Source organism: Zonotrichia albicollis, chromosome 10 (genome assembly GCF_047830755.1).
Source record: "Zonotrichia albicollis isolate bZonAlb1 chromosome 10, bZonAlb1.hap1, whole genome shotgun sequence".
In the NCBI taxonomy this organism is placed as follows: domain Eukaryota; kingdom Metazoa; phylum Chordata; class Aves; order Passeriformes; family Passerellidae; genus Zonotrichia; species Zonotrichia albicollis.
The window spans coordinates 29161446-29182051 of NC_133828.1; the positions used below are offsets into that span (position 1 = coordinate 29161446).

The 20606-nt window shown below is 36.7% G+C and overlaps 1 long non-coding RNA gene across 1 annotated transcript in view; it reads left to right on the plus strand.

The window, feature by feature from the left end:
* The window catches only part of LOC141730382 (uncharacterized), a 248645-nt gene extending 236051 nt beyond the window's left edge, over positions 1 to 12594 (plus strand). Inside the window, exon 4 of the long non-coding RNA XR_012581833.1 lies at positions 12485 to 12594. This is a non-coding gene — a long non-coding RNA (uncharacterized LOC141730382). The remainder of the gene's footprint in view (positions 1 to 12484) is intronic.
* The last annotated feature ends 8012 nt before the right edge of the window (positions 12595 to 20606 follow it).

Below are 20606 nucleotides of genomic sequence, written 5' to 3' on the forward strand. Positions count from 1 at the left end.
CCAGACCTTTTGGACAGTAGACACTAATTATTCCTGTGCCTTAAAGGTTCTTGTTCTGAAAAAAGAACTCTCTCTGGGGCAGATACTCTTTTAAGTCATCTGGCACTAGCTAAAGGAGGGCCACTGTATTTCTGCTACACACAGCCATGTTTATCAGGACAGAGTCTTGATGTCTCAATGGAGCACAGCCTGACTTCTTATGTGGGAGTCTGGCACTTTATTGCCTTGTAGCTGTTTTACACAGTGCCTACTTGCTTGTTAGCAGAGAACAACTCTATCATATAATCAGGTATCTCACAACTATGCTTTGTTAAAAATATTAATGTATTTCTTTGCCGGATTTACCCCAGGGTATCCTATTCCCTAGTCATATATGCAAGACAATCATCCTCTTCACAGTTATGTAAATTTCCAAGTAAGCTGGGAGATGTATTGCAAGAATAATAAGATATCAACAAAGAACCAGAATTACACCCAGGCCTGTCCTGGCTTCCACAGCACAGTGAAGGCTCCTGTAGTAGTAACTCTAGGAAGGAGCTCAAAATTGCCACAGCTGCTCTGCCTGTGTGATTTACCAGGGAAAGAGGGAGGAAAGGAAAAGAAAAAGGAGCAATGCCCAATAAAAACTAGTGTTGTTGATGGAGCAGAGGAAGGTTTTATTCAATCATCCATTCATTCATCCTCACTGCCAACAGTTCTTCACTTCTGGTCAGTGCTGCAAGCACTCTGATGCAGATTTTCCCCTGAAGTACCCTCCACAGAGGTCATTTTTTTACCAACACTTTTCTAATTTCTCAATCAGTTTCAGTTCAACCAAATCCAAATATACTAGAATAAGCTTTTTTTAAACTTCATTAGTGTGAAATGTGTTGCCATTTTGAATTCAATCCTACTGTCATATTTAAGGAACATATGGAAAACAGTCTGTACAGATTAATCTAAGTAACATTTTAATGTGGCTTTCCTTGAGTGAACTGGTTATATTATGGATAGATATTTCCTAACTTGGGAAGTGTTGAAACTGCAGGCAAGTGCTTTCAGACAAATTGCTATCAAATAGGAGGATACAGTCATGTATTCTGGATCTTGACTAGAAAGGAGAATGTGACATGGAGACTAACTAGACTCTCATGTGCTTGGATGCTTTTAATGTTTATACTTAGGAAGAAATAGTAAAATAAGTAATGGTGCAATCCAGATCATTGGTATATATGACCCAAAAGCATTGGCAAGATTTCACAGAAATATTCAGGAGAAGAAAGGAAAGAATTTAAAGGGAGAAGGTAAATGAAGGAATTGAAAGGTTTGCAAAGATAGGCAGCCCAAATGTAAAGAGGAATTATTCAAGAAAACAATGTGAACATGACTGCCTCACTTTAGTATCGAACCTAGCATTTCTAGTTTGTTGTTAGTGAAAACCATAGCAGTATTTCTTTATAAAGCTTTTAGGAATTTCCCGTTTCTGTTCCTAGTTAGATAAGAATGAAAAGAGCTTCTCCCAGAAATTGATGTTTGCATTAATACTAGAACAGACTAGGACAAGAATCTGAAAGTTGTCTTTCAAGTTGTAAGGCCATGCAGGCAGTGTGGCTCTGTTTTCTGTAAAGCCATGGCTCTGCTGCCTGCCTTAATTCAGGCTCTATGGATTAAATTAAGATGCTTCCTGTTACCAGGAACACTCTATGATTTATGCCCATGGATACGTAAAGCATGCCAACACTGGAAGAATGAACAAATTAACAGACAGCCTGGAGCAACAAGTAGCTTGAACTATCTTGACAATAAAAAAAAACAGTGAAGGAAAGTTAAAGTGCAATTCTTATCTATTGACTAAGCCTGGGAAAGATAATAAATTTATAAATTCTTAAATTCTAGGTGGAACTCTTAGAAAAACAGATAAGGAAAACACACAATATACAAATCCATGGAACCCCAGAGGGTTAAGAAGGTAAGAAGTTACCATATATCCTACATTAAGCTACAAAGAACAGCTCACTGTGTATTGAGAGCTTATCATGTTGCTGTGAAAAGGGCATCATAGGAGACCAGCAACTGCAGAACTGCTCTCCTAAAGTTAATGGACTTGGGGGTTAAGGGAAGAGGGTTTTTTTCTGCACAAAGCATCAAGGACATTTATTTTAATAAGTGGCAAATTTTGATTTTTTCCCCCAATGCTAGGCCCTGCACTCAAAAAAATTGTGCTTGTCAGTGCCCAGAAAACATGCTTTCCAAGAAAATAAGTGCTATCAGTTAGTGTAGTCTGACTAAGTTGTAAGTCAAATAGCCCTGGAAAATGTACTTATTCTAGGAGCAGTGGAAGGCAAAATGTATGTGGATGAGAGAGGGAAAGAGAAAATTCTTCAGTTGAAGACTGAATAGCTGTATACAAATGGATTTCATTGGACTTTATTGTGCTTTGATCATGCTTTTACATTTCAGCTGGTGTCATATTGTAAATAGTAACTGAACTTCATAAGGAAATGGCCCTCCTGATGCAGGCCATGATAGTAAAGTGGAGGGTATGGATGTCTTTTTAGGATGCTAGGAAATCTATTTAAAGTTCTGACATTAGTTTAGTTTATTTCCCTGCCCCCCATTTTTAATAAAATATTTAACTCAGCAGCTTTTTAGCGAGAAATTACTATTTACTTTAGTTTTGGAGGGGTCTTATTTGCAAGTATACATTGATGTTTGAAAGTATGTTCCAGGCTGGGTGTTATGGTGGTGTTCCATTTTCTAAATTTATGTGACACTCATTGAGTTGCTCTGTTTGGCCAGGTATAGTTCATTTTTGCATGCATGCTGATGGATTCGGTGGCATTGTACAAGAAACATTTTGAATTTAAGCATATGCAGTTTGCTCTTGTTTGATAGTGGTTGAGAAGCATGAATCACAATTTATTTAACAATAAGCATGGAGAGAAACAGTCGAAATTATGGCAGTGCTGATCTAACCCGTACTCCTGATTGCATCCATATCCAGATCATTCTTTGCTTCTTTCTTTTTCCCTTGCTAATCTAAACTTTTCCACTTCCTTGGTACTTGGATACTTTCCTCTGTTTGGATATTGGCCTCTTTGGTTCTGTGTTGTGAAAAAGTCCCCCAATGCTCTCAGCTTGCAGGTTTTACTTGACATATTTTTAAAATATACTATTACCCTGTCCCATGCTATAGAAAGGAAACCCCATGCACAATCCTGCTCTGCAACAAACACTCCTAGGCTCTTTGGTAATAAAAATAAACTAAACATTGTAAGCACAGCCTTACTGTAGGGCAAACCATCTGTTATTACAATATTACTTCTAATTTGTTTATGATGTGATCAGTAAAATGCAAGAAACTCCTAAATTGTGTTTAATGAAGAATAGAAAGACATCAGTCATCTTCTGTAGCATGTGTCTGCCTAGTCACCAGTTTTCTGCTACTGTTTTTCTCCTGTAGAGTTAGGAGTCCAAATCAGTGCCACATATTCCTAAATAGGGACATCTGCAATGGGCTTCTTGTCCTTTACATGCCCCCTGCCCAGATTCCATCATCACTCTTCTTCTTTCTGTGTTTTTAAATGATTGCATTTCTCATATTAGGCAAATCCTGTCCCTTACCTGGATGATGTCATTAATCTTCTTTTACACCATGATATATTACTAAGTGACATTCTGCATTGTATATGTATTGTTACTCTACTCACACGCTTAGTGAAGACATTGCTGGCATGTGGAATACAAACGTCAAGTCAGCTGTGAACAAATTCTTTTTAAAAATCATGAAAAGTAAGTGTGCCAGCAGGACAGACTGCCCTTTTTACTGCAGATTAAGACACAAAGGGATGAATTTTGAGAGAACCAGAAACACTTGACAGGGCTATGCTGATCAAATTGTTTATGTATGATGCTTCATATCCCAGCCTGAGAAATCTCTGTAGTAGAAATGTAACCTTTTTTGGCTCATTTACTAGTACTAATTGTAAAATCAAAAGTTTTTTCATTGCAAAAAGTTAATTCTTTGTCTACCTTGGTATTAAACTGACAGTTTTAAAAGACCTGGTCTTGTTTATTGTTTAGGAAGCATAAAAATATCTTGACTGGCTCTTTGTGTAGCGAAACTCCTTTTTGTAGCTAACAGAAGGCTGCAAGCAAAAATAACAGCCATAATTTTGGGGACTAACTGGTATAAAGCGTGAGGGATATTATAAAATATTCAGTTCAGTTGAATTTTGCATGGTGCCAGCCAGATATTAGTATCTCCTGGACGAGCCATGCCTTGTCATTCAAAAAAATGGGGAGCAGCACTCAATCTTTTCATTCAGATAGCAAAGAATTTCATAAATTCAAATGCTCTTTGCAAGTGTGCAGTCTGGCCTCCTAGCACTGGCTTGGAGAACATATTCTAAACAGCTATGTCCAGCCAGAATAAAGCAGCATCATGTAGTCATCAATCCTGTTTCCAGTGGTGTTTTCCACCACCTTTGGCTCTCTGTCATGCTACATTTTTGCATAGGATTAAGGTATCCCTGAAGCTTGGGGAACATCCATCCCATACCAGTCCTCTCTTGGAGCCTGTAATTTGAGAACTAGCAAGATGCTAATTAAGGGATTGAAGTATATAAATAGTTGGTAGAGAAGATCATAATGGGGACAGAATGCTTAAATCTGGCTTAGTTTTTAAACCATTGCTTATGTTTTATCTTTGTTAGAGCCAAATACTGTGTTAAGAAACTTGAAGACGACTGAAATGGAAAGCTCCTGCTCTGGAGGCTTTTTTTTTTTTTTTTGTTTGAGAGAGGAAAAATAGTGCAGAGAAATGATGTTCAGGTGGACAGTAATTGAAAATATTGTTGTTACTTTGGAGAACAATAAGTTTGTCTCATTCAAAATATGTCTTTCATGTACTGAAATTCTATTTGTTAAAGCTCTAAGTGTGTCTTTCATTATTTTCTTATTACCTGTTACATTGTAAAATAAATTTGTTATGTATTGTTTATTTTAATGAATATTTAAGCAGATTCCCTAATTCTTTTCATAAAAATATTTTAATGTAATTTCTGAATAATAAATCATGAACAACAATATTCACTGTGCTTAGAAAATGCTAAATGTAGTACTATTTGCAGACATTAAGCCATCAGTGCTATTTGAGATGTTTCAAAATCATGACCCCTTCAGAAGACAGACAGCACTAAACATTCCTTCCATAGCAACTATATTCAGAGCAGCAACCCACCAGAGTCAGTCAAACTTAATAGCCCGTCAGACATTCCATGCTGCTGATAGGTTGTTGGGGTTTCCACTGTCAGATTTTTTCTGAAATTACAGTCCAGGATAGGTGAGTTGCAATTTTTTTTACTAGTGTGAGGTTTTTGAACAATAGTACAGTTTCTGTAAAGAGGGACCTGTGGGTAGTGATGCCAAATTTTACTTTAAAATGCTGCAATGTAAATTTGGGGGTTTTTTCCTACAGAGGCTGACAAAAGACTTTTTTTTAAATTTCTTCCTTGCCTCAACTATGTACTGTCAGTTAGGAAGTCCAGCGTTCTGTACTGATGTTTGAGACTCCCAGTTTGTCTTCTGTGATGGGATCTGACTGGAATGCACAGCATGTCAGTGAAGCAGCGTGGCTGGTGGCATCATGCATGACAGAGGAGGCCTGATCCCATGCAAGCATTCTCTGAAGTGGAACACTCAAAAGACAAAACCTTGTTTATAACTGAAATGTAATTTTTAATGTGTTTTGATAAATATAGCCAGAAATTTGTATTTTAAGCTCATCAAAAGCTCTATGAAAGAAAAATCACATTAAAGCAGTTCGTGAGAATACAGTTTTCTTCATTTCTCTGAGGCCTTTCTTGAGAAACATAAAACTCTCGAGGAGTAGCATGAAAGTAGAATATAAAGGATTCACATTAAAAATTCAGTTTTTTCTTTTCTTTCAATATTTCTAAAGGAGGAAAGAAATACTCTCAAATTCTAATTTTCAAACTGTAAGTCTGTTGTTACACAGCAAAGATGTGAAAGCTTTTGTTTACTGCACTCTCATAGCCATGGCACTGCAGTCTAAATGAGCCTTTTATTCATGTTACTACAGCATGTAATTCAAGTACCTGACTTTAACTTGTGAAGGATACCATTGGCTTCAAGGTGCCACTGAGGCCACGGGTACACGAAAAAGTTTGTGTGAGATAAGCCAGAGTGCACATTTGCTTTGTCCTGCTGTGTGTAACATTGCCTCTCTGTGCACTCTCACTTCATTCTAACTGTGTGCTACTTCACTTCTAACAAGGGGCAAGATTTTCTGCTCCCTTATATATAAACATCTTCACGTCAGAGATGTGTGCTTCCCTTGCCAGATTCCTCTCCTAATTGAAATAACTTACATGACCTTGTGTCTGGCTAGTTACTCACATCTAAAGCAGTACCTAGTGATGCACTTGTAACTGGTGAGATTAGCATGATATGTTTTAGAAAATAATAAGTTCTATGACAACTGTTGCTGTCTGATGCAGAATCTCCGGCTTTAGTAGGCTCACAAAAACTATAGGTTTTTTTGTAAATAGATGTGTCTGAAGATTTGTATGTCTTTATGTTAATTAATTAGTTTTCCTCTTTCATTTAAGCTGCTGTTCTCAGATAGGTAACAGACTGAAACACTCCAAATGAAGGGTGCAAATCACAGAATTATGAATTCATGTAACCAAAGATGAGGGAAAAGAGGCCCAAATACTGTCAGATCAGTCTTCCATTATAGAATTTTGAAGTGATAGTAAATGTAAATTGGGTAATGAAACTCAAATTATGTAGACCCAACAGAGACTAGGTCCATAATACGGGAGTATAGGAATTCCATTTCCTTCTAGACATTAAAATCCTCTGGCGTTATATACAAGTAGCTTAGTGTACTTGATGGGGTATTTTCTTTGAAGACATAAATTGTTTGTGATTTTAGTTGGGTTTGTGACCTTAAGAATGACTCTTACTGTTGGTAAGTTTGTTTGCTTGGCTTTTTGCTGTTATTTTGCACATTGCTATAGAGAAGTAGAAATTTTGCAAAAAGAATAAAAGAGTCTTGTTTAATTTTTTACTTCTAAAGTACTGCTCTTCTAATTTCAAAAAGTTCTATAATCTCCTCATGCAGAAAAAAACATTGTAACTTTCACTCTTCATTTTTTTGAAAGAATGGTTATGTTAAGGATAATAATTCCGTTTCCTGCTAACACTAAGGTAAAGATTGGAACTTCTCATTAGATTCTATGCAGAATGTAAAGGTTTATACTTTAGCACAGAGAGAGGGTATATCACCAGAATATCCCTCTCCTGTTCACTCAAGGGAAAGGAAAACTTCTCTTTTTTTGTATTTTAGGATAGTTCTATTTTAAGAACTAGTCCATGAGCAAGAGTTTAATGTCATTGCTTACACCGCAATGCAAAGGGAAACTGGAACATGAAAATAAGCACAAGCAAAGAAATAATATTGACATTTGAGCATTTTGGAGTTCATTTTCAACAAGAAATGAATAATTTTCCTTCCCTCACAAATCTTGTATACAAATAAGTAGCATCCACAAAAATAAACAATAACTCAGATGGTAATTAAAAACCCAACTGTATTTCCTGCTTTGCTGGGGCCTGTGCCACAGCCTATTATTGAAAAAGCAGAACTGCCCCTGAAGTAAACCTTGAGAAGCAGTACAGCACAGCAGTGCTGTGACCTGGTGTACAATATGAACATCTTTCTCCCCAAGCCCCCTTGGAAGTTTGGAGTGTGCAATAGAAGGGAGTTTTTTTTTCTGGGACTGGCTGTAAGATTTCAAGTTATCTAATATACACTCTTGATTGTGGAGATAACACCTGTCTGACTGCAAACACTGGGTCTAGTGAAGGACCCCAGTGTTGCTCTAAGAGCAGAGAGTACCACTCTTCTGAAAGGGGCTCTGAAGCAGAAAAGAATGTGTGAAACCATATCACTTGTAACAACCTACAAATCTGTTTTTACAAAAGTCACAAAATAACCCCACAAAATAGGCCTATTTCCCACTTTCCTTCCTTGAGGAGGAATGGGTAATTTTTTCAGTCTGCATAGTGAGTAAGTTGCTGTTATTTCTGGTGCTGTGAGTCTGGAACCATTCTCTGTTTATCTGAGGACTCCAAATATATATTTTAGAAAAGTTGTGTCCATTGTAAGTTCAGAGAGCCAAGTTACTATGTGTACCAGTGATCCCAGAAACAAAACTGAATTGTCATTATGTTTGGTCACCAACATCTGCACAATTCACATTATTAGAATCGGGCCAATATTTAATATTGTGCACCAAAATCAGTCCTTTAACTTTTGAAATTAAACAGTTGATTTAAAAAAATATTTCATGCAATATAGCCTTATGCTCACATAAAGATCTTAGTTCCCTGATGAAATTTCTCCAAATATGTATATAAAGATTCTTCGGAGAGTAGAAAAGAGGTAAGAAATCCCTCCAGAGCAAACAATGAAGCCTCTTCATTTCAGAAACCGTTTCTCTTCCCAAAGGCAATGGGGATTTGATGGACCTGGCAGACATAATTCCCAAGCCAAATTCCTCTTACAGAGAAAACCCTGCTGGCTAAGCCATTCTTTCATATTCAACGAGCTCCAACACCGCCTCTGATCCAAAGCTGGCAGTTTGACACAAGAAGAGAAGTGATTTCTCAGGTGAATATATTGCAAACCATGTCTCATCTCTAAACATCTAGAGTTTTTTTCTCACATGCTGAACAAGGGGAATAACATGGGTCCCTGTGGTATCTTCTCTCTTCAAGGGAGCAATGACTCATCATTATCTTGTGAGTTTTCACAGGGAAAGGAATGGAGCCACTCAAGAACTATTCTCTGTTGCTGGTAACTACAAATATCTCAACAAAGTATCAGATTCTGATGTCTCAGAGGAAAGTAGAGAATTAAAAAAAAAAAAAAAACAAAAAAAAAACACCAAAAAAACCCCTGCATTCTAATTTCCTTTTGATCTGTAGCTGGGTTGCTGCGTACCCTGGATGGTAACATGACTTGTCAGGATGCCAGAAATGTAAAGCCTCTAATTTTTTGGAGTGCCATGGTTTTTTAGTGAATTTTCTGGGGAAAAAATGGTTTATTACTTTGTAGCTATCAAGAAAATCATCACATACAGCTGTTTTTGTTTCTCAGCTCACTGTTATCTGCACTGATAGGGAGAATTTATATCCAGCAGAAGCCATGTACCTCGTCAACTTTTACTAAGCATCTGTTGGTACCTCACTGATTTTAAGCTAATAACTGATGGAATGCTGTCATGACAGAGCAGTCAAAATTCAGGCAAACTGCATTTGCCCTAAAAGATGCTATTTGTTTCTGTAAGAAAGCACAGTTTGGAAATTACATCTGAGCAATCTGATTTCAAATTCTTCATAGCAATCACAAAATAAGTCAGCTTTCAAATGAGTGGAGGCAAACAAGATATGTGAAGTTATTTTTCACAAATTGTCCTGTCATTGGGATTTTTCAGACATTATTATTGAGCCATGTTAATGACTTAATGTTTACAGACAACTTCTCCTTGGGTGTATTCTAGTCATTCTCCAGGAGTTAATTGCCTGTTCCATTCACATATGGAACTCTAGCACATGGACTCCTGCAATGTGAGGGTCCATAGGTCCAGCCCTTTATACTCAGCACTGATCATATACTCAGTGTTTAACAAGTTCTGAATATGGCTTAGTTTTATCACGCTTTCCGTTCTGAATGTCTTTCTCAGCTTGGACTTTCCCTCTAACATCTTTCTTTGCAATTTGTTCTCTTAGCTATCTTTATGGCTATGTGCTTTATGTAAATCCACAGTGATACTGCTTTTGCTTTCTTCTTTTCATCAGCCATAAGAAAATATTTTCTGGTGTTTTCAGAAGGTTTCCTCACAACCTTCCTCCTTTCCTCATCTCAGTAAAATTAATGCTGAATTCTCTGAACCTATTCAAGTCTTCCTAAAGCATCTTTCCTGTCCCTCTACTTTGTGTATGATTGGTCATCACCTCCTGTACTTCTCATACTTTCAAATGATGAAATTATGATTTGATGAGGCATTAGTTCCAAAGAAATGGTGATATTGAGTCTGTGTTTGTCCACCAGGTATTTAACAGAACAAAGCTAGTCACAGATTTTAAATGTTATTTGGTACTTCTTGAGTTTATACTTGTTCTCCAGGCTTTTTGTGTGCATTTAGAACTATTTAATGTAACCAGAGGCTTTAAACCAAAGACAAACGTAAATAAAAATGTGCCACAAAAATGGCAACTAAGAAACTGGACAATTTCTCAATCCCTTATGTCAGTAGTTTGCCTAAGAATGAGTAAAAACTTTCAAATTTAGCCCAACATGATGAATTGGTCAAACATGCTGAGCAACCTGATCATAAAGCTTACCTTGCCTGAGCTGGGGCTTGGACTACAGTGTTCCTAAGGTCCTTTCACATCTGAATTGCCTTATGATATTTTTGTGAGTTGATGAGAATGAATGATTGATTGAGATATCTGTGATACCTGGAATGCATTTGCTGGCCCATATGCTGTTGTGATTGTTAAGAGATACCAGTGCTCATGGGGCAACTTTAAAGGGTGTTTTAGTGCACTAACTCACTTCTGTCACCAGTTTTCTGCTTAGTGGATACTTATGTGTTACAAACTAATATCCAATAAATTTTGTCAAGATCCAGCACATTAGTTGGTTCTGGAACCTGAGCATATAATTTGAAGAAACATTAAATTTTCTGCATGTACATATTCCCTACCCATGACCACACAAAACTACTGGAAAAAATGTATCTGTTATGTTTCAAAGCAGAGAACTGTATCTATTTCCTGATTTTATCCATAGTTGCATCCTAATACAAATATCTATTCTATTTTGATTTCATACCCCCAGGCAAATGCATTTAACTGCAGTGCACTGGCTGAGAGCTCTGTTTCACATTCTGTACTAGGATATAAGGTTTTTAAGAACATACAAAGTGTTCACTTGTGGATTCAATCATGGCAGTGTGCCTGGGAGCAGCATTGCAGCCTCTCCAGAGCAAACTTAAATGATTTAGTGTAAAATTTAGACTATAGCACAAATGAAAACTAGGAGAAAAATGTCAATAAAATTGCAAGGGAGAAGTAAAGACTCTTCTAGCACCTTGAAACATTAGCAATTTTATTCAGAAGAAATTGCAGTATATGCACACTTCCGCTGCATGAAAGGTCATGAATCTGCCTTCTACACTCAGTTGAGCTATTATATTAAATAAGAAAATTCACCCTGGCTGCGGCCGTACTTATGTGCATCTCTGTATGCTTCCCAAGGGAATATTGGAAGAAGGGATGGCTGTAATATATTCTCTCTCACCCATGTACCCTTGCTAATCACAGCCCTTATTTGCCAAGAAAATAGACAAACAAAGAAAGTTGTATTCTTAAGTAACATCAGAAGTATTTTGAGAACATCAAAAGTATAAAGCCATACTCTGCTGAAATTGCAATTATATGCTACCTTCAGCCAGGATGCCCATATTTATGGGCAGTCATACCTGGAGAGGTATCCAGGCCCTAACACTCCAACTCAACGCATGTAGTGTTTCTCTGGCACACCTACCTTGATGCCCATCTGCTGGAGTGGCATTGTGCCACTTGCAAGGTAATAACACAAATTCAGCCAAAGATACTTGCCAAGCACAAACAAGTTTGTAAGCTGAAACTTCAAAACACAGTGCTGTGAAAGATCTTTTCCTCTAAGATCCCTTTGGGAAAACACCCACCATGTTATTCCTATATGCATGGGTTTCAGTACTCAATGCCATGTCTTTTCATATCAAGTATCAGATACACACAATGGAATGCTATTGTTATCCCAAAATAAACAGCATTTGCTCTAGGAGGTTGGTGAGACTAAAGTGGAGCTATACAATCTCAGTAGCAATCAAGAGGATACTCAAAGCAATAATAACAACAATAATCTTAAGAATAATAATGGTAGTAGCATTACAACTGCATTGCTAGCTGGTATAGAAGACAGAGCAGCTAAGGAGTTAAAAACCTGATTTTCATTACCCATTCTCAGTTGCTCTTGTGTCTATTAAATTTTCACTGTAATGACTCTTAAATTGTAATAAGGAAAAATTCAGTAATTTCTAGCCAATGTAACAGTAACAGGCTGAAGTTGAAAAGAACATCAGGAGTTTGTCTAGTCCCACTCCTTTGCTCAATGGTTGGTCATTGAGCTCTAGCAACCTAGAGCCAGTTGCTAAGGGCCGTCTCAAGCTGGGAGCTGAGTATCTCTAAGGATGGAAACTTCACAGCCTCTCTGATCAACTTGCTTCAGTGTTTGATTATCATCACAGTAAAACGGCAGGTTTTTATGTTTAAATGAAATTTCCTATATTTCAATTTGTGTCCATTGCCTCTTGTCTTTCCACCAAATACCATTGGCCTAATTTACTTTTTGCTCTCTCTTAAGGTACATATACACACTGATGAGACATTGAGCATTCGTCTCTCTCGGCCTCTCCTCATAAAGATGCTCCAAAGCCTTAATCACATCCTTGGCCTGTTGCTGGTTGAGCCTCAGTAAGTCTATCTTTCCTTCTTTCTTTTCTATGTAGGAAAAAATTAGAGAAGCCAAGGCTCTGTTCGTATGTAATTTGGCAACTTTTGTAAAGGAAAATAAAAATGTTAATATGTTTCTACAAACATATTAACAGCAAAAGGAAGGGTAAGACCGACCTTAATGGATGCAGAAGGGAATTTAGTAACTGCAGATGAGAAGAAGGTGGAAGTGCTTAATGCCTTCCTTGCCTCAGCCTTTAGTGGGAAGATGGCTTGTCCCCAGGACAACTGTCCTCTTGGGTTGGTGGATGGTGCCAGGGAGCAGAATGGTCTCCCTGTTATACAGAAGGAGGCAGTCAGAGAACTGCTGAGCTGCTTGGATGTTCATAAATCTATGGAACTACATGGGATCCACCCCAGGGTGATGAGGGAACTGGCAGATGAGCTTGTGAAGCCACTGCCCATCATTTACCAACAGTCCTGGCTCACTGGTGAAGTTCCAGATGACTGGAAGCTGGCCATGTGATGCCTGTTCACAAAAAGGGTGGGAAGGGGGATCCTGGTTATTATAGGCCAGTTTCCTGACCTCAATACCTGGTAAGGTAATGGAACAGTTTATATTGAGTGGCATCACAGAACACTTACAGGATGGCCAGGGTCACATACCCAGCCAGCAGGGGTTTAGCAGGGGTAGGTTGTGTTTGACCATCCTGGTCTCCTTTTATGACCAGGTGACCCACCTGGTGGATGCAGGAAAAGGTGTGGATGTTGTCCATTTGAACTTCAGCAAGGCTTTGAGGCTCTCTCCCACAGAACATTCCTGGAAAAGCTGCAGCCCAGGGCTGGGACAGGAGCACTCTGTGCTGGGTTAGGAACTGGATGGCCAGCCCAGAGAGTGGTGGCGAGCAGTGCTGCATCCAGCTGGGGCCAGTCACCAGTGGTGTCCCCCAGGGGTCTGTGCTGGGGCCAGTTCTGTTCAATATTTTTATTGACCACATAGATGAGTCTTGTAAATAAGGCAAACTTACTAATAAAAGACTCTCTACTGAGTCTCATAGAGGGTGGTTTAGCTTCATATTTGTATTATCTACATCTTCCTCACTAAAATTTAAACCTCCAAGCATTTAGGAACTTGAATGCTTGACTTTTTCTTCATAAATATATTTCATGTTTTGAGAGAAAACACAGATATTCCTATCTTCCCTGCATAACTTTTAATGAAGTTTTTATCCTGCTTAGTTCTTTCAGATACTGACAAGCAAAAGCAAATTTCAAGATTTTCTACAGTTTTGGTATAGAAAACACTGTTGTTTTTTTCATAGTTCCATCACAGAAAATCTAGAACAAAAACCCCCATACACATTAAATTAAAAAAAAAATCTGCACAGGAGAGTAACACAGGACTGAACTAAAGACTGACCAGGGCTTGGGAGGAGGAGTCACTCACCATATACAATAACTGTCTCTCCAGAGATGGGGAAGGCATGACCTTTGCATACTTTATGGGGAACTGGATATAGACCCTTGATCCAGTGACTATGAAAGCAAGCTATTGAACACATTTCCAATAATAGCAACTTTAGCAAGTGAAAAAAAATGTTTTCAAAAAAGAAGTACAGAAAAAATAACAAATTAATTTGTTCTGTATGTAATAATGGATGAAATTCCAAGATATTATTGCATATTACATTTCTTTAAGTAAAGGTAAGAAGACTAATTTAAAGTAAATGATATGCAAAGGATGGGTTTTGGCACACTTGGACCTGTAGACTTGGTCTAACCCAGCTGACAGCACACATTCCTTTTTCTAACTTGAGTAAAAAGGTATTATTTGTACATTCTGAAGCCTATCTTGAAGAAAAATTAGAAAGAGGACTGTCAAGAATTCTGATTAATTCAAACTACTTTGTCAAATCATTAACTGTGGCCAGTTTGGCAATGGTCCAAAACAAAAAATTCTGCAAAGTTCTTACTAGTACTTGAAATGGAGGAAAGTCATTAACAGAGGGAGGAGATTCGTCTGGGGTAAAAGGAAGGGGGTGGTGGTGGTGATGGAAAGGTTAAAAGAAAGGGAAAAATGTGACAGAAAATTATTTTGTTTAAAAGCTGGCATTTGGTATTTTCAAAGGGCAAAATGTATTTTTTGTTTTATGACAAATGAATGTAAAAATGTGCATGCCTTGTGGCCTAGAGGACAAAACAGTAGGATCAATGTTCTTTTTGTACTCTATGAAGCTCGAGATTAAAGTCCCCACTGATAAACTGAACATTCTTTAAAAGTGACCAGAAGCAAACAGTGTCTGTTTGCTGCTACTTTATTAGAAAGATACCACTGAGAATAGCTAAGAATACTATTTGATCTTAAACAGGTTGACCAAATTATTGCAGTTGGCTCCAGTACATGAGATGCCTTCTGCAAATTATTGTTTCTGGTTATAAACCTTTATAATATCTCAGAATGAATTATGTATGTATTTCATGTTTTCTTTTCTTTTATCAGCCTTGATGTTCTCATTTCAAGTTTCACCCTAGCCTCCTAATAATGCAATATTGAGGCCATTCAGACACTAATTATGCCTCCATGGCTTTCTTGAAATGACTAAATCAGCATCAGTTCTATAATTATCAGGAGTAAGTTTGTATCTGTGCCTCACACCACATGAAAAGCACAACTTTAAATGATTTATGAATATATGCATCTGTAACATCGAATGGGCACTTTCTAATACTATACATACAAGAGGCATAGAGATATTTCAAACATATGTTCACCTGTATGTATGTTCTCAGCTTCACTGAACTCTGCTGGGTAGCTTACACAAACACAGTCTGACTGTATAAAAATTATTGCAATGTTGTTTTCTTAATAGATGTATGTGTGAGATACCATCAAAATGTTTATATTTAAGCATCCTGACTATTTAGATAGAACAAAATATAAGCAAGCGTTCATCAAGCCTAGTGTTCAGACTTGATAATTTCCTAATTTTCTTTATATAAACTCTAGCAAGAATGACTGGCAGGACAGAAAGAAGTATACATATACAAATGCAATTTCTCTATATTTTCATTGTTCTCCCTTTGAATTATTGATGTTGCCAGTAGTCATTTGTCAAGAAATCAAGATACATATACTGTAGTGTTACATTTCTGTATGTTTGTAAACTGTGCTGCATAATGCTTATATTTCAAGTAAAAACAAAAATAAAAGAAGACTACTGTAAAATAAATAATATTCCTCAATTTTTAAAAACAAATTTGTAAAGAATAATAAACATTCAACTTAAAAATAATACATAAAGAGAGCATATAGACAGCTTTGAGTCACTAATACTCTACAGAATCCCCTGTGCATTTGGGAGCTGATAAAGATAAGTAGAGCTACACAACACAGCATCTTGTGAGATGGCACAGAACCTCATAGCCCACTTTGGTCTCTGATGACAACTGATTTCTGAATTTCTCTCCTCCCTCCTTTCCTCTCTTTCAATACAGATTCTTTGTTTTGTATTAAAAGTTGTGCTGATCACTAGTATTTTATGACCTACATTATTACCCTCTAGGTAGCAGAATGATAGTGCCAAACTAATTATTGCATTGTCTAATTTTAAATCCAGGTCTAGCGAGATTAACAACTTGCACATTAATTCTGAGCATCAACAGTGCACCTAACATAATGCAATTTTAAATGAAAGAAGCCTGCTCTGAAAACTTTTATATACTTTCATCTGGATCATCAGCTAATGTAAATTACTACAGCACCATTAACTTCAATGGAACTATGCCAGTCTTCCCAACTGGATGATTTGGCCTTTTTTTTTTAATTCAGGAAGTGTTTCTGGTTTGAGCCATGTGAATGTCAGAGGGGAAAACACTGATTTCACTTATAAATGTAAGATCTCATCTACGTAAGCCCAGAACGTGTCTGTTAAACTCAGTGGATTAATTCCAGATTTTCATCCCTGTAAATGAGATCAGAATTGGCTTGGAATGTGCTTTTGGTTCCTTGACATACTCCTCCCCCAATACAAACACTCTGAGTATAGAGAAGGATTTTTCAGTTCTTCCTAATTAAAATGTAAAAGATAAAAAAAAGATAGAAAAAGAAGGACATTCACAGTCATGGAAAGTGTGAAAACTGCTTTGTAGATAGGTAGAAAACCAGACTTGGCAATGTGTCCTTACTTGCTGTTTCATCCTGCTAATTTTTGTGAAGAAACTTATGTGTTGGAAAAACATAGAAGCTCCCTGTATCTGAATGCTGTCAACAGCCAGGCAAATTTGGATCTAAAATGTACTTTCGGATCCTAAAAAAAAAAATACTAATTTCATGTACTGAAAAGAGAAACAGTCCTGGATAAGTGCTGAACTGTGTCAATTTAGCCAGAAAATAAAGTAATTGTGTAACACAGTGGGTATAAAGTTTCATTTCATTAGAAAGCTACTGAATTGAAGAGTCTTAGACTATTTAACTATCCTTCCAGCTGCATGGAAAGAAAAAATGTCATCAACAATCTCCTCCACATATATTTGCCATAATAACTGGCAAAAAACATATAATAAAAACAATTAGTTTGGCATATTATATCCCCAGAATCAGAATCTTATACATCCAAGGTTGTGGTATTAATGGCATCCTCTGCATGGCTGCTGTAGGCTGTGTTGACCCCCATGATAATATTCTGAGGTACTTTGACTCATATTTAATTCTGATTAAGTTGTGCAATTGTATCAATTTAAGGTCAAGGTCTTGAGTAAATTCTTTTGTGAGAACTAGTAGCAGGTCTTTTAAAATTAAAAAGACTCACGTGTCTAATAGTCTTATGAGAATAGAATTACAAACGATGATCTTTAAAATAAATTGTTATTTTATGGATACTTATTAAGACAATTTATTGTAATTTGCTATAAGTACTGCTGCTAGTTTAGTGACTTGTAACAGAAGAAAAGAATGCAGCAGCTACTAATTTTTGTCCTTACTTTTGGTATTGTTGATTTGAAATGGGGAGAAGGTTTCTACAGGATTTTTAAGGTTTGTGATGTCTTACTGTGCAGTAAGAATGACCTGCAAGTTGTCATGCTCTGGCCCTGATCCAGCAAAGCACTTAAGTGTGTGCTTAACTTTGAGCATTCGAGTTCCATTTACTGTAACGTGATTACTCATGTGCACAAAATTAAGCACATACTTAAGTGCCTTATTGACTACAGTCAGTGCTGTGCATTTAGCAAATTTGATCTTTCTAAGGAAGTTAGAAGAAGAAAGTACAAGTTAGCAAGATGTAATTGTTATACTACACACAGTGGCGTAGGATGCTCCTTCTAATAGCACAAAACCCAACAGTATTAATTTACTTTGTTAAGTTTTTTATATTCTAAGTGAGACAAAATGTGTCTTGTAATGGAAGAATAGCATATGTAGAACAGCTGTGTTGCTCAGGTTATCTGAATAGAGATGTTTGAATAGTGTTTTCTTCTTCTTCAAAAATGTAAAATAAAGTTGTCTGAAATGCTGGTGCTTTTGCACGTTGGAAATGTATTTTATTTTGGGTATTTGATTAAGGCTCATAAACATGACATTCTTAACAATTAATACCTAGCAAGAATTAAAAAAATATTTCATTTGTTTAAAAACCTGTAGAGAATGAAAAGCTTTAGAGATGACTGCACAGATAGATTGATAATGTTATTTCAAGTCTTGAATACACCCACATCAACACCAAAGGCAATGTTTAAAACATTAATAATTAATTATTATATATATTGTATTATAAGTCATAAACCTTGTTTTAATTTTACTATAAAAATAATTTCATACTGTGAAGATCAATAACATGGTGTCGGGGTGTTACTTAGAGGAGGATATTTGTCTAAGTGTAAGGGAAATTTTAGACATTAAAAGAAAAAAAGGTGAGTAAAAGTTGCTTCTAAAGCAACAGCAAATAAAACCCTGTGGGTATTTTATCAGACATGCAGATCCTATAGCATGTAATTTTTTAAGGAAACTTTTTCATGTGTGTGTGTGACTTTGAGCAAGTCCACTGCTCTGCTAAATTTTTTTCCCCTTTGATTTTAAAGTTGATTCCATTGTAGGGTAAATTAGAGATATTTTAACGTACATTCCAAGATGAGATACAAAGACTTTTTGTTATCAAGGGCTTGAAAAAAGCACTTGGGAAAAAAATTGCAAGCATACTATTGTTTGATTTTTTACTGTTCCCTGATCCACTCACTCGCCAAGATAAAATGTTGGGGTCTTATTTATTTTTTTTTTCTTTCTAGACACTGTCTAAATTAAGTCATTAAGTATTAAGGATTATGTAAAATACATTTCTGTTATTGGTAATCATTAATTGTGGGTTTTCTTGGGGCATATTTAGAGTCAAAGTTTCATTGTAAGAACCTGTTTCCAGTTGCTTGTTGTTTGTCAAACATAAACAACTGGGCAGCAATTTTCATGCCTAATATCTGCCTTGGGCTATTTTTTCAAAACTTTCAGCAAATATGGTCAGCTGATTCTCAGAATGCACTGAGGGAAAATCTGGTTTGCTCATGTTAAGAAATTTTTGAAATATTTTGTTGACTAATAGCTTGTAGTTTGGCTTGGTGCTTGGGAAGGCATATTCCTCTACCACCACACCAGCCTATGAAACTCTTCCTAAGTCTGGAGAAATCTGAGCCTCTGTAAAATTGTTTGCATATTTCATTTACCATTTCTTCAAAGATTCTGTATGCAGTAGGTGCATCCTTTCCTGGGGCTTACAAATATGAGCAGGACTTGCTCTCAGTTTTCTCTTTTCAATTGCCAGTGGTGCTAAAGAGAAATAAAGATAATAAGAGTGTCCATCCGATGTTCTCAGTCTTCCTCCTGCAAATCACCAGAAAACATGGAATAAGAAGCAGCTTGATCAGAATTCAGAAAAGGGAGACCATCAAGGTAAGTGAAAATAAGAAAAGCAACAAAAGAAATGTGTCCAGACACAGGAAAAAGGCACAAGTCAAAGGTCATAAAATGTGATGGTAGTTTAGGACAAGGACTTATGAATGAGACTGGTATTAGACAGGGGTGCAAATGGGAAGGACTGCGATTAAGATATGGAATCAGGGAGAAAGATGCTGCCACCAAGGCAAAGAGAGTATTTGTAAGGCTAGGAGGAGTTAGAGACAGGAAAAAGAGGAAGAATGTATTCCTAGCTGTCATTCTTGTGTTTTGGTCTTGTTGGACTGTTAAATGTCTCTGAATTCTTCTGGCCTTGTGTGGGCACCTCATCTTCCTCTAGTTCAAGTAAGGAGAAGGTTTTTTAAGTGAGAACAAGTTATTAATGTATTTGTTAAGTCAAACTACAGGGATTAGTGTGGTCCTTAAGCACTTAATGAACCAGACTGTGAAAAACAAAAGACAGAGAACAAAAGCCCTAAAAACATTCAATTCCTTCCTAGAGTTCCCCAAGAGGAACTTTCTGCATTAAAGCTTGGTTTAAAAAAATGGAAAAATTGTAGTAAAAGTGCATTTGTGACCAGGGTAAAAAGTATTAAGCACTCAAAATTCAAGAAATGCCAGAAGGCATGTCTTTTCAGATATTTATGTGACAAACATCTATATATTGTTCTGTTATACAGAGCACTTGCTAAATTAATATTTTTTTTGTCAGATACAGTGAACAACTTCTCCTCCAGGACTAAAATGGAAAATAGAAGTGACTTCAGAGGACCAATACTTTTATGATGCCAAAAGCATCAAATATTCAGCAAGATTGTAGAGAATGACCAGTGAAGGGTTTGTCCAGAAATCTCACTGAAATCAAGGTGATTGATTAATACAGAAGGGGAAATGTACAAAGAAGTGAACAAAAATATCGGAAATGCTATCTCTTTAAAACCCCAGAATCTAACCCAAAGTAGTTACAAGTCATAGAAGTCATGTATTTTTACACTGGCATAGCTAAAATGCAAAAATGCCTCTATGGACAGATGTTCTCTGTATAATTTTTTTTCTTTCTGATACAGTCAGGAGTTACATGAAACATGGCCTATGA